The sequence below is a fragment of the Felis catus genome, chromosome D1 (genome assembly GCF_018350175.1).
Source record: "Felis catus isolate Fca126 chromosome D1, F.catus_Fca126_mat1.0, whole genome shotgun sequence".
In the NCBI taxonomy this organism is placed as follows: Eukaryota; Metazoa; Chordata; class Mammalia; order Carnivora; family Felidae; genus Felis; species Felis catus.
Window position 1 is genome coordinate 72,493,421 of NC_058377.1, and position 16,169 is coordinate 72,509,589.

Below are 16,169 nucleotides of genomic sequence, written 5' to 3' on the forward strand. Positions count from 1 at the left end.
GTGGATCCTGAGAAACTTAACAGGAACCCATGGGGGAGGGGAAGGAAAAAAAAAAAAGAGGTTAGAGTGGGAGAGAGCCAAAGCATAAGAGACTGTTAAAAACTGAGAACAAACTGAGGGTTGATGGGGGGTGGGAGGGAGGAGAGGGTGGGTGATGGGTATTGAGGAGGGCACCTTTTGGGATGAGCACTGGGTGTTGTATGGAAACCAATTTGTCAATAAATTTCATATATTAAAAAAAATTAGATAACATTTTGAACCAAATTATAATAATAACCTGACATCTAAAATTTATGTCAGATAATGAAGTTATTAGAACTTGAAATGCAAATATTACAAAAGCAGAAAATTTGAAAATTAATAGCCAAGCACCATCTTAATCTAGAAAAAAAATACACCAACTAAACCCTGCAAAAGGGATGATGATGAATATATCTCAGAGCATAAGTCAATGGTATAGAAAATTGTAGTCCAATAGAAAAAAATCAATAAAACTAAAAGATAGTTCTTTGTAAAGATTAATGGAATTAATAAACCTTCAGCAAGGCTGATCAAGTGATAGAGAAAACAAAACATTAATATCAGTATGAAAAAAGAGACATAACTATATATTCCTATAGATATTGATAATAATAAGATAGATTGAACTTTATTTTAATGAATTTGAAGACTTGGATAAAAAAGAAACATTTCCTGAAAAATATACTTAATAAAATAGTAAATAAAAATAGTTTTATATTTCCTAAAGATATTGAGTTTATAATCAAAAGCCCTCCACAGAAGTGACTCCAGACCCTGACTGCCACACTGGTAAATTTTTCCAAACATTCAAGAAAGAAATAATACTAATATACAAACTCTTCAGTTAATAAAAAAGAGGAAACACTTCCCAATTCATTTTATGAGGCCAGAAAACCTTGAAAAGTACATTATAAGAGAAATCTACACAGCAATGTCCCTCATAAACATAGATGCAAAAATCTTCAGCAAAATATTAGCAAAAATAAGACAAAATGTCTGCTATTACCCTTCTATTCAACATTACCCTGATGATCCTAAGTAGAGAAATAAGGTAGTAAAAAGAGACTTGTGAAGAGACTGAACAGAATCAGAGTCAGATATGGCAGGGATGGCAAAATTGTTGAACCATGAAGTTTTAAGAATTGTGATAATATATTAAAGGCTTTAAAGGAAAAAGCAGACAACATGCTAGAAGAGATAATGTAAGCAAAGACATGGAAATTCTAAGAAGGAACCTAAGAGAAGTCCTAGAGATCAAAAACATTGCAACGGACATGAAGACTGTTTCTGATGGGTTCATGTTTTAGTAGACTAAAAATATCTAAAGGAAGAATCTCTGAGCTTGAAGATGTGACAATAAAAAACTTCCAAAACTGAAAAGCAAAGAATGAAAAGAATGGAAAAAAATAGAACAGAATATCCAAGAACTGTGGGAGAACTACAAAGGGTGAAAGATATGTGTAATGGGAATACCTGAAAAAGAATAAAGATGGAAAGAAACAGAATCAATATTTAAAGCAATAATGACTGAGAATTCCCCCAAAATAATGTCAGACACCAAACCACAGATCCAGGAAGCTCAGAAACATCAAGCAGGAACATGCAAAAACAAAAACACTAATCCTAAGGATATAATATTCAAACTATACAAATCAAAGATAAAGAAAAAAATTGAAAGAAGCCAGACAGAAGAAACAACAAACCTATATAGAAAAGCAAAGATAAGAATTACATTGACTTCTCCTCAGAAACCATGCAAGCAACAAAAGAGCAGGATGAAAAAAATAAAACAACTGATGTAGAATTCTATACCCTGCAAGATTATCCTTCAAAAGTAAAGGAGAAAAAGATTTTCTTAGATGAAAAAAAAAAAAATGAGGGAATGTGTTGCCAGGTCTGGATTTTAAGAATTGTTAAAATAAGTTCTTCAGAGAGAAGAAAAATGATGTATGTCAGAATCCAAGATCTACATAAAAAAAGGAAGAGCATTAGAGAATGAATAAGTGAAGATAAAATGGAAACTTTTTTTCATTCTTAATTGAGCTAACAAATACAACTATTCAAAATAATAATGGAAACAAGGTATTTGTGTGTGTGTGAAATGTGATGGATTACATTAATTGATTTTGAATGTTGAGCAAGCAAATTTGAATAACTGAGATAAACCCATACATAAGAGTATATGTATGCTTATGTATAAGTGAAATGAATGGTAGCAATGATACAAAGAATAGGAAGGAGGAACTAGGAGTATTTTGTTATTATAAGGTACTTGCATTACCCATGAAGAAGTATAGTGTTATTTGAAAGTAGACTCAGATTAGTTATAAATGCATATTTTAAACCCTAAGACAAACACTAAAAATAGTGTTCAAAAAGTATAATTGATATTCTAACAGAAGAAAGAAATGGGATTATATAATGTGCTAATTCAAAAAGCAGACAAAATGCAGAAGAAAAAATAAGAACAAAGGATAGAAACAACAAATAGAAAACAGTGGCAAATATGGTAGATAGTAATCCAACCATATATTAATCATCTTAAAAGTCACTGGTCTGAAGACACTATTTAAAAGATAGAGACTGGCAGAGTTGATGAAAAAACAGAACCCAGTTATATGTTGTCTCAAGGAAACCCACTTAATATACAAAGACACATATAGATTAAAAGTAAAGGGATGGTGAAAGATATAGCATGCTAACACTGATTAAAATAAAGCAGGAGTGGCTATATTATTTTCATACAGAGCAGACTTCAGAGAAGCAAACCTATCAGGGTCAAAAAGGGGCATTATATAGTTATAAAAGGGCCAATACTTCAAGAATATATAACAGTCCTTAATGTGTATGTGCCTCACAACAAAATGTCAAAATACACGAGGAAAACTGATACTGCAAGAAGAAACAGATGAATCCACTATTATGCCTGGAGACTTCAACACCCCTCTACCAGAAATGAACTGATCCAGCAGCAGAAAATCAGTAAGGATATAATTGAACTCAGCAGTTTTATTCAACCGGATATAATGGACATGTATAGACTACTTCATCCTATAGTAGTGAATTAAACATTCTGCTCTTTTGGGATTTGACTGAGATTGTATTGGACCTAGAAACTAGTAATGAACAAGTAGAGTTTGAAATTAAAAACACAAATACAAAATACAAATATAAAATATGTACAAAAGCTATATGAGGTAAACAACAAAACTCAGATGAGACATATCAAAGAACAAAATAAATAGAAAAATATTCCATGTTTTTCACAGATTTTAAAAATCAAGTTAAGGGGGTGCCTGGGTGGCTCAGTCAGTTAAGTGTCCAACTTCGGCTCAGGTCATGATCTCGCGGTTTGTGAGTTCGAGCCCCACGTTGGGCTCTGTGCTGACAGCTCGGAACCTGGAGCCTGCTTCGGATTCTGTTTCTCCCTCTGTCTCTGCCCCTCCCCCACTTGTGCACTCTTTCTGTGTCTATCAAAAAAAAAAAATAAAATGTAAAAAAGAAATTAAAAAAAATAAAAATCAAGTTGAGGAAGTTCCCCTCTATTCCAATTCATGAGAATTTTTATCATGAATGAGCAGTGGATTTTGTCAAATGCTTTTCTGCATCTATTGATATTATCATGTAATTTTTCTTTTTTAGTATGTTAATGTGATGGATTACAAATATTTATTTTGGGGGGCACCTGAGTTGGTTAACTGTCCGACTTTGGCTCAGGTCATGAACTTGCAGTTCGTAGGTTTGAGCTCCGCAACAGGCTCTGTGCTGACAACTTGGAGCCTGGCACCTGCTTTGGATTCTGTATATCCCTGTCTCTCTGCCCCTCCTCCCACTCATGTTCTGTCTTGTCTCTCTCAAAAATAAACACTAAAAAAATTTTAAAACAAACACAAATACTGATTTTTGAATGTTGAACCAGCACTGCATATCGTGAATAAATCTCATGGTGTATGATTCCTTTCACACATTGCTGGATTTGACTTGTTAACTTGTTGAGGGCTTTTGTATCTATATTAATGAGTGATATTGGTCTGCATTTTCCTTTTCTGGTAATATATTTGTCTAATTTTGGTATTAGGGTAATGCTGTATGTATAGAATGAGTTAAGAAGTATTTCCTCTGCTTACATCTTCTGGAATAGATTGTAGAGAACTGGTATAATGGCTTCCTTAAATGTTTGGTAGAATTCACTAATGAACCCAACAGGGCTTAGTGCTTTCTGTTTTGGAAAGTTATTGATTTTTTATTCAATTTCATGATATATCGATTTCATGATATAGATATAGGCCTATTCAAACAGTCTTTTCCTTTTTGTGTAAATTTTGGCATCACTATATGCAAGGCCTTTTCAGCAAATGGTGCTAGAACAACTGGACATCCACAGGTTAAAAAAAATGAATCTAGACATATACATAGACCTATACCCTAAAAATATAACTCATAATGGATTATTGACTTAAATGTAAAATGTTTAATTATGTATGTTATTAGGGAATTGCAAATTAATACACAATGAGATACCACTATACACTTATTATAATGACCAAAATCCAGTGCAACCCCATGTTCATTGCAGCATTACTTACAATAGCCAAGTCATGAAAGCAATTAAGTGTGTAACAATGGATGAATGGATTAAAAAATGTGATATAGAAATATAGATATATACTGGAACATTACACAGTCATAAAAAAAGATGAGATCTTGCCATTTGTGATAAGATGGATGGACCTAGATGGTATTGTGCTAAGTGAAATAAGTCAGACAGAAAAAGGCAAATATCCTATGATCTCACTATATGTGAAGTCTTAAATAAACTAAGCTTATAAATACAGAGAACAGACTGGTGGTTGCCAGAGGCAGAGGGTGAAGGGTGGGTGAAATGGGTGAAGGGGGTCAAAAGTTATATACATTCAGTTATAAAATAAGTAATTCTAGGGAATGTAACAACATGGTGACTATAGTTAATAATACTCTGTTGTTTATTTGAAAGTTGTTAAGAGAATAAATCTTAAAAGTTCTCATCGTAAGAAGACAATTTTATATCTATGTATGGTGACAAATGTTAACCAGACTTACTTTAGTGATCATCTCATAATATATACAAATATCTAATTATTGTATTACACATCTGAAACTATTATAATGATGTTATAGTGTCAATTATATCTCCAAAAAAAAAAAAAAAAAAAAAAGAATGGCCAAAATAGGAACAATGACAACACCAAATGCTAGAGAGGATGTGGAGCGATAGGAACTCAATTCATTGCCAGTGGGAATACAAAATATTAAAGCTTTTTGGAGCACAGCCTCGTGGTTTCTTGCAAAACCAAAATACTCTAAATATGACCCAGCAATTGCACTCCTTGATATTTACCCAAACGAACTGAAAACTTATGTCCACACAAAAACCTGACTATGGATGTTGATAGCAGTTTTGTTCATAATTGCAAAAACATGAAAGCAACAAAGATGTCCTTCCGTAGATGAGTGGATAAATCAACGGTGGTACATCCAGAAAAGGGAACATTATTCAGTGCTAAAAAGGATCTCAAGTCATGAAAAGACATGGAGGAAACTTAAATGCATATTACTAAGTGAAAGAAGCCAATCTGAAAAGGCTACCTCCTGTATAATTCCAACTATATGACATTTTAGAAAATGAAAAGCTACAGAGACTATTAAAAGATTAACAAGTACCAGGAGATACAGAGGAGAAAGGGATGAATAGAACACAGAAGATTTTTTAGAGCAGTGAAAGTATTCTGTACAATAATGAAATGGTGGATTTATGTTCATTATACATTTGTCAAATGCATAGAATGTACAACATCACAGATGAATCTTAATTTTTAACATTTACATTTTGAATGAATGGAGAATAAAAGCTAAAATCATGCTTTTGAAAAGAAAAAAAAGTTGTAGCCACAGAAAGCAAAATTAAAACCTAAATATGCTGCTCTTTCTTATTTTAGAAGGAACAGGAAAAAATGATAGCAAATTCTCAACCAAGTATTGTTCTGTGAAAAGTCCAAACACTGACCAGTTCTCTTGATTGCACAGAGCACAAAGACTCTTTCAATAGCCCCCTGCACAGCTTAAAAATGAACTTCATGTGCCTCTCTATCTTCTATTCAAATTAGGCAACAATTCATGGTGTCAGAGGGAATTCAAATATGAACTAAACTGACAACTGATAACAGTATTTGTCTATAAGTTTTGGCCCTACTGTGAGCATCAAATGTGGGTTTTTAGCAATTTCTTACAATTAAATGACAAGTAAAGTTTATCAACAATATAGTTCTGAAAATTAACCAGTTCTCAGCATTCTAGGATTATATACATCATTTGTTCTAAATGAAACTTACTAGTAGGTAAGTAAGTTCTTGAGATCTATTGTACAACATAGTGCTTATTGTAAACAAATACTGCATTATAAACTCCAAAGGAGCTAAGAGACTAGATTTTAATTGTTCTCACCACAAAAAAAAAAAAGTGATCATTATGTGATGTTATAAAGGTATCACCTAATGTTATGGTGGTAAACATTTTGCAATTTATAAATGTATCAAATCAACACACTGTACACCTCAAGTTTACACAATGTTATATGTCAATTATATCCCAACTTTAAAAAGAAAAAGATAGGAAAATATATACACATGGGCCAGATACTGAGTTGAATTGAGGGAGACAATTACCACTGAGATGGACAGATAATATTCTTAAAATGTCTGAAGCCTAAGCTGAAATGTGGCATGGCTAAACAAACAAAAATAATGAAGCCAGTCTAAAAGTGTACTCTTTGAAAGTAAAGAGACAATGTCTCAGAGTGCAAGTTCTGTAATCATTAGCTATAGCCACAAACAAAAGTGTAATGTTTAAAGAAGAGAGCTGAACACCATATCAATAAACTGTCACAAGGATTACAGTATCTGAACTGTACAATCTTTAGAGTAGTTTCATACCAGGCCACATAGTAATTTTTACACATGAAATTCTATTTTTATATACAGGTGCTTGAAATATATAGGTATTGTCTTTATTGAAATAAACTGCCCTCAGGACTCACCACAGAAAGAAAAGCTGGTAACATCCTATGGTCAGATCAATGATGCATTAAGAGCAAAGTGCAGAGAAAAATTCTTAGCTCGTTCTTGAGTTTGATATAAGAGTCTCGAATGGCAAAATAATTACTTTCTGAGAAAGAAGATTCCATGATATGGGTTGGCAGTTCCAAACCTAGAAAATCTACCACTCCAATCAGGTGCTAATTCTTTAACATCAACTATATTCTCAAAAGCCATACAAGTCTTGTCAAGCTATCCACTGACAGGTGATTTCCCTCCCTCACAGTCACCTTGGTCTTTGTAGGATATTCTCAAAGTACAAACCTCAAACATTTGTAAGAATACTAAGAATTTTTATGATTTTGGGTGGGTTGTTTCAAGTGGATTCCATAGAGAGTAACAACAGTAATAAGATAAAAAACAATTACAGATCTAACTCTAAATTTTAAAAGTCACCAACAAGAGTTGGATGACTAAGAACGGCCTTGATTTAATTCTAATTTGTAGTTTCCCAAAACCCACAGAATTATCTAAGATGTAACTTCTTCTGGATTACAGTATTAATTGAGCCCTAAAAATACTCCCATTGCCTTCCTGACCAAAGCAAAATTTCCAAGAGTGATTACTTTCAGCTTACTTATGGTTTAAATTGTACTATAGAAAGGGAAAGTATTCTTTGCCTCCTGTTTTAAACTTTTGTGAGAAACTATTATGAGCTACCAAATAAGATCTTTGATATACCTTCAGGTAGGCTGCTCATTAAATATGGAAGAAGGGAAGATGCAGGAGCACCTGGGAGTTTGTACATTTGTCTCCTTGAAGTCTACCAGTAACAAGTGCAGGGCATCTGATATTTCCAGTAATTGCATTGTAAGTGACAGAATTTTAGGCCTAAGTAACTTTAGTCTTCTTTAAACTGGAACTTCTCCTTAGTCTTTCCTTGTCTTTCACAACTTTGACCAGTTATTTTGTAGGATGCACTTCAGTTTGGGTTGTCTAATGATCTCAATATTAGTTTTAGGTTATGCATTATTGGCAGGAATACCACAGAAATTATGTTGTTACTTCAGGATCAAAAGGTACATGATATTGACTTATCTTATTACTGGTTTAATTACTTGGTTAAGATGGTGTCTGCCACATTCTTCCACTGTAAAGTTACTATTTTACCTTTTGTAAATGGTAAATATCTTGTGGGAATATACCTCAAGACCATGTAAATATCCTATTTCCTGTATTTCCTATCAAAAATTTTGACCACAGGGTGCCTGGCTGGCTCAGTCAGTAGAGAGTACAACTCTTGATCTTGGGGTTGTGAGTTCAAACCCCACATTGGGTGTAGAGATTACTTAAAAATAAAATCTTAAAAAAAATTTTTAGCCACTAAATTTAGCATCCATTGATGATTTTTGCTTTAAACAATTATTAGTGTGATAGTTTCCAAACGGTATTTTACTAATTCTGTCATTCTTTCTGCACTTACTAATTGAAATTATACCATAAGACAGAGTTTTCCCTAGCCCCAAGTAATTTGTTTATTCATTTATGCATGTCAAGATGAATTTTTAGATTCTTATTTTCTTCTATGAATTAAGATTCACCATTTTGGGGGCATCTGAATGGCTCAGTCAGTTAACCAACTGACTCTTGATTTGGGCTCAGGTCATGATCTTGTGGTTCATGGGTTCGAGCCCTGTGTCGGGCTCAGCACTAACAGTGTGGAGCCTGCTTGGGATTCTCTCTTTCCCTCTCCTTCTGTCCCTCCCTGACTCTCTCTCCCTCTTTCAAAAATAAATAAATAAAAAAAAATAAAAATTCATCAGTTTTATTATTACATATTATATAGCTATTTATCATTACATATATTTATCATATAATATATATTATTATATTATATACTTATCATCATTTGTTATATTATCCCAGATTTGACCAATGGGAGCTTCTCTAACATTGCTCTGTGTCCTTTAGATATGTCCTATCATTTTTCTTTAACACTTTATTACTAGTATCACAAGATGGTTCCAAGTTCTGGTATGTTCCCTGCCCATCTCTGAAATCAGTAATTTTTCCAAGAAGCAATAGTTCCTTTTATAGGAAAATAGTATTTAAGAAGCAAGATTTGGTGCTATTTGTGCTTACTGGTAGAGGGTCCTTTGAATGTTTGGTATCCTCATTGACTCTCAGAAGACTGAGTTAGGTGATACATTTATTTATACATACACACATAAATTCTACAGAGTTAGAGATAGATATGGATATAGATGTGGGGTGTGTGTGTGTGTGTGTGTGTGTGTGTGTGTGTATCCTAAGGCTCATGAGCTCATAATTACCTCTAATTCCAATCTAACATTCTAACATTTCAGGAATTTTGCTAACCTTTGCCCTGACTTTATTTGTAACTTTCCTTTCCCTAAGCGAAAACCCCAACATTCATTACCCACATCCTATATCTTTATTTGTTCACTCCTACAATGTACATAAACTTGTGTCACAATTGCTAACTCATGCCACTTTGAAAAACCAGCCTACTAAGTATAATACATTTATACTTAATTTTGTGTTCTTTTGTTCTTTAGCCTTAAAACATACAGTCAAAATAGTATGTTCCGAAGTTATTTTGGTTTGTTTTACTTGCCAACCACACCATACACTTTGAATGTGATTACATTACTTATTTGAAATACAGTTAAATTCCTTTATTTTGTTTGTATCCATTTTGGTTCTCCTATTATTGTTTATTTGTTTGTTTGTTTGTTTAGTATGAGAAAAAGTAATATGGTTCTAAAATTCACAACTACAAAAAAGTATAATCAGAGAAGTGTTATCCCCATCCCTATCCAACCTATCTTTTCTATTCCATTTGTACCCAGTCTCAGTAGTTTCTGCTTTACCCTTCCTCTGTGTCTTTCTGCACAACTGAGCAGATAAGTGTACATTTTCTCATTTCACCTTTCTACATAAAAGGTGGCATCCAATAATGCACTGTTACATTTAGCAATATGTTTTGGAAATCACTCCATTTCAGATTATACATACCTTCCTCAGCTCTTCCCTTTACAGCTACAAAGTACTCCATTGTTTGACTGTAGCATAGTTTATTCAAATATCTCCTATATATGTGTATTTAAGTTGCTTCTAATTACAAATGATGCAGGAGTAAATAACTTTGCACAGATATATTTTCATATTGTTGGAGGAGTATCTTCAGGGTAAATTCCTGGAAGAGATACTGCTGGGTCAAAAGAAAGTACGTGTGTATTTTTGCTAGATGCTGTGAAATTCCCTTTCAAAAGAGTTGTACCAGTTTGCATTCCCCATAAAGTGAACTTTCCTATTTCTTCACAGCCTTGCCAAAATAATGTATTTCATATTTTTAATTTGCAACAATCCAATATGTTAGAATTGTTATCTCAATATAGCCTTTTCTGTTTCTACTTCTTAAAAAAATCTTTAAGGTAAAATTGATATACAAAAACTATATTTAATGCATGCAAATTTGATGAATTTGAACATATGCTTATATGTGTGAAACCATCACAACAATCAAGGTAACAGACATATCCATCACCTCTAAAAGTTTCTGTGTGTCCCTTGGTTGTTCGTTGTAGAAAGAACACTGAACATGAGGATTATCCTCTGAATTTTAAGTGCCCAGTACAGTATTGGTGACTATAAACACCACGCTCTACAGCAGATTTCTAGAACTAATTCATCTTGTATACCTGAAAGTTCACCAAACTCCACACCCGAAAAACAAATAATCCAGTGAACAAATCGGCAGAAAACATGAATAGACACTTCTCTAAAGAAGACATCCAGACGGCCAACAGGCACATGAAAAGATGCTCAATGTCACTCCTCATCAGGGAAATACAAATCAAAACCACACTCAGATACTACCTCATGCCAGTCAGAGTGGCCAAAATGAACAAATCAGGAGACTATAGATGCTGGTGAGGATGTGGAGAAACGGGAACCCTCTTGCACTGTTGGTGGGAATGCAAACTGGAGCAGCCACTTTGAAAACAGCGTGGAGTTTCCTCAAAAAATTAAAAATAGATCTACCCTATGACCCAGCAATAGCACTGCTAGGAATTTACCCAAGGGATACAGGAGTATCCCTTGCATACTTGATGCATAGGGCCACTTGTACCCCAATGTTTGCAGCAGCACTTTCAACAATAGCCAAATTATGGAAAGAGCCTAAGTGTCCATCAACTGATGAATGGATAAAGAAATTGTGGTTTATATACACAATGGAATACTACATGGTAATGAGAAAGAATGAAATATGGCCTTTTGTAGCAATGTGGGTGGAACTGGGGAGTATTATGCTAAGTGAATTAAGTCATAGAGAGAAAGACAGATACCATATGTTTTCACTCTTATGTGAATCCTGAGAAACTTAACAGAAAACCATGGGGGAGGGGAAGGAAAAAAAAAAGTTAGAGAGGGAGGGGGCCAAAACATAAGAGACTCTTAAAAACTGAGAACAGAGTGTTGATGGGGGGTGGGAGGGAGGGGAGGATGGGTGATGGGTATTGAGGAGGGCACCTGTTGGGATGAGCACTGGGTGTTGTATGGAAACCAATTTGACAATAAATTTCATATTAAAAAAATTTTTTTTAAAAAGAAAAAAAATGTCTTTTATTTAAATAGTATTCACAGAAAATTTACTTCAAGAGACAAAACAGATGAACATAAGGGAAGGGAAACAAAAATAATATAAAAACAGGGAGGGGGACAAAACAAGAAGGGATTTATTATTTAAAGCAGAAACAGGGGTATCTGGGTGGCTCATCTGTGCTGACATCTCAGAGCCTGGAGCCTTCTTCAGATTCTGTGTCTCCCTCTCTCTCTGCCCTTCCCCCCTCTCACACTCTGTCTCCATCTCTCTCAAAAATTAATAAACATTAAACAAGTTAAAACAATAAATAGAGCAAAATAATACCAATGTATTATAGGATTTATAAAATAAGTAGAAATATAATGCATAACAACAGGATAAAATCTAGAAGTCAATAAATGGAAATATATTATAACTTTCTTGTACTACAGTGTGAAGTAGTATGATACTTCTTGAAGGTAGACAGTAGGCTAGAAATATATACTATTAAACTTGAAATCTTTCTCACACCATTCACAAAAATAAACTCAAAATGGATAAAGGACCTAAATGTGAGACAGGAAACCATCAAAACCTTAGAGGAGAAAGCAGGAAAAGACCTCTCTACCTCAGCCGTAGCAATCTCTTACTCGACACATCCCCAAAGGCAAGGGAATTAAAAGCAAAAATGAATTACTGGGACCTTATGAAGATAAAAAGCTTCTGCACAGCAACCAACAAAACTAAAAGGCAACCAACGGAATGGGAAAAGATATTTGCAAATGACATATCGGACAAAGGGCTAGTATCCAAAATCTATAAAGAGCTCACCAAACTCCACACCCGAAAAACAAATAACCCAGTGAAGAAATGGGCAGAAAACATGAATAGACACTTCTCTAAAGAAGACATCCGGATGGCCAACAGGCACATGAAAAGATGTTCAGCGTCGCTCCTTATCAGGGAAATACAAATCAAAACCACACTCAGGTATCACCTCACGCCAGTCAGAGTGGCCAAAATGAACAAATCAGGAGACTATAGATGCTGGAGAGGATGTGGAGAAACGGGAACCCTCTTGCACTGTTGGTGGGAATGCAAATGGGTGCAGCCGCTCTGGAAAGCAGTGTGGAGGTTCCTCAGAAAATTAAGAATAGACCTACCCTATGACCCAGCAATAGCACTGCTAGGAATTTACCCAAGGGATACAGGAGTACTGATGCATAGGGCCACTTGTACCCCAATGTTCATAGCAGCACTCTCAACAATAGCCAAATTATGGAAAGAGCCTAAATGTCCATCAACTGATGAATGGATAAAGAAATTGTGGTTTATATACACAATGGAATACTACGTGGCAATGAGAAAAAATGAAATATGGCCTTTTGTAGCAACGTGGATGGAACTGGAGAGTGTGATGCTAAGTAAAATAAGCCATACAGAGAAAGACAGATACCATATGGTTTCACTCTTATGTGGATCCTGAGAAACTTAACAGGAACCCATGGGGGAGGGGAAGGAAAAAAAAAAAAAGAGGTTAGAGTGGGAGAGAGCCAAAGCATAAGAGACTGTTAAAAACTGAGAACAAACTGAGGGTTGATGGGGGGTGGGAGGGAAGAGAGGGTGGGTGATGGGTATTGAGGAGGGCACCTTTTGGGATGAGCACTGGGTGTTGTATGGAAACCAATTTGTCAATAAATTTCATATATAAAAACAAACAAACAAACAAAAAAAACCTTGAAATCACCACTAAAATATTGTAACAGGAGGTCATAACTAATAAGCCAAAAAAGAAGATAAACAGAATTATAAAAAATAATAAAAGAAGACAGTAAAAAGGAGACAGGTAACAAATAATGGATGGTACATACAGGAAACAAATAGCAATTGAAAAGTAAAGACCATCCAATTAGATAAAAAGCAAAATCCAACTATATTTTGCTGATGAGAAACCCACTTAAAATGTAGACATAGACAAAGACATAGACAGATTAAAAGAATAGAAAATATATACCATGATAACGCTGTATTAATAAAAACAAAAAGTTTGGAGCAAAGACCATTAGCAGGGAAAAGGAGGATGACTTAATTGTGAGTGACAAAGCATATGATATTATGATATGGTATGATGTGACACATATTATACAAGATGATATAGAAGATGAAAGTCATCAATGTTTTTACACCCAATAACACAGCTTCAAAATACATGGAGCAAAAACTAACAAAACTTCAAGAAAAAATAGACAAATTCACAACTGTAGTCAGAGATTTCAATACCTGTTTCTCAATAACTGATGGCTGTGTCTCTTCAGAGATTAATTGTATCTATCCAAAAGTTTAAGGACCATCTTTATATTCAATTTTTTATTGTCTATCCATGTGTTTTGTTCCTTGTTATAGAATATTTTTGACCTGTTTTTCCTTCAATTTTCAAGAGTTGCTTATATATTAGGGATGTAAGCCCTTCATCTTTGATATAAGTGCAAATATTTTCTCTCGGTTTGTCAGTTGTTTTTTGGCTTCATTTATGGTCTTTTCTGACATGCAAATATTGTTATGTATTCAAATCTTAAACTCTTTTCTTTTATGATCTCTATTTTGAATCATAGTTATAAAGCCTTTCCTAAGTGGATGATGGGTATTGAGGAGGGCACCTGTTGGGGTGAGCACTGGGTGTTGTATGGAAACCAATTTGACAATAAATTATAGTTAATATTAAAAAAAAAAAGCCTTTCCTTACACCAACGTTTAGGAGGAATTCATCTGTTTTCTTATAGTATATATTTTTCACGTTTTTAATTGTTAGATCCCTGATCCATTTGTAATTTACCCTTTTGTATGGTATTAAGTAGAGATCTGTTAACTTTTTTCTTTTTCCCTTTTTTTAAGTTTATTGATTTATTTTGAGAGAGAGAGAGAGTGAGCATGTGTGCGTGTGCACACAAGTAGGGAAGGGGTAGGGAGAGAGAGGAAGAGAAAGAATTCCAAGCAGGCTCTGAGCTCAGCACAGAGGCCGATGTGCAGCTTAATCCCAGGAACCATGAGATCATGACCTGATCCGAAATCAAGAGTCAGACTGCTTAACATACTGAGCCACCCAGGTGCCCCATGTTAACTTTTTTCAAATGGCTAGCCAGTTGTCCTAGCATCATATTAAAAAGTTTCGTGATTTGAAACGCTAACTTCATCATGTACTAAATTTCTAGATATTTAGTGTATTTATGGACTTGGGTTTATTTACGAACTTTAATTTCTATTTCTCTGGTTTATTCATTTGCCATTACTATGTTGTTTTAATGTCGAGTAAGACTACTCCACATACACACAGTGTGGTTTTAAAGTATATTCCTGGAAATTCTTGCATATTTGTTTATCCATGTGAATTTTAGTATCAACTTGCCCAGCCCCATTATAAAAGCTTGATAGTTTGGGGAATGTGTTAAATTTATAAATGAACTTATGAAAAATTGACCTCTTCATGATGTTTAGTTACCTTATACATCAACAGAGGGTATCTCTGCATTTGTTCAGGTGTACTTTTGTATCTTTAAGGAACAGTTTAAGGCTTTTTCATGTAAAATTTGTAGTGGAAATGCCTCTAGTCTGTAAGTAGACTGCACACTTTAGGACTAGAGTATATATAGAGAGAGTATATAGTATATAGTGTGTGTGTATATACTATATACTATATACTATATACTATATACTATATACTATATATATATAGTATATATATATATATATATAGATATAGATATATATACTATATATATATAGTATATATATATATATATAGTATATATATACTATATACTATATATTCTCTCAATCATGTTGAGAGAAAAATCCATAATTTCTGACAATGGTTTAATATTAAGGATATATAAAGGACTCCTACAACTCAACAACAAAAGGCAAGCCAATTTAAAAAGGGGGAAGGATGTGAATAGACATTTCTCCAAAGAAGACCCACAAATGGCCAATAATCATGTGAAAAGATGCTCAAGATATTAGTCATTAGGGAAATGCAAATCAAAACCACAGTGAGATATCACTTCATACTACAATGGCTATAATTTAAAAAAACCCAAGTATTTGAAAGGATGTGGAGAAATTGAAACTCTCATAAATTGCTGGTGGAAAGGAAAATTGGCGTAGCCACTTTAGAAACACTTTGGAAGATCGTCAAAAAGCTACACATGGAATTACCAATGACCCAACAATTGCATTATTAGGTATGTACCCAAAACAATGAAAAACAAGGACTCAAATAGATATTTATATGCCAGTGTCATTGCAGCTTTATTCATAGTAGCCACAAGGTAGAAATAACAAGTGTCCATTAACAGATGAATGTAAATGGATAAAGAAAATGTGATACACACACACACACACTGGAATATACACAAAGAAATATTATTCAGTCATAAAATAAAGTTCTGATACATTCTACACATGGATGAACC

General features: G+C 34.0%; 1 protein-coding gene across 35 annotated transcripts in view; it reads right to left on the reverse strand.

The window, feature by feature from the left end:
* SOX6 (SRY-box transcription factor 6) overlaps positions 1-16,169 on the reverse strand; it is a 695,707-nt gene that overhangs the window by 274,041 nt on the left and 405,497 nt on the right. The window lies entirely within an intron of this gene.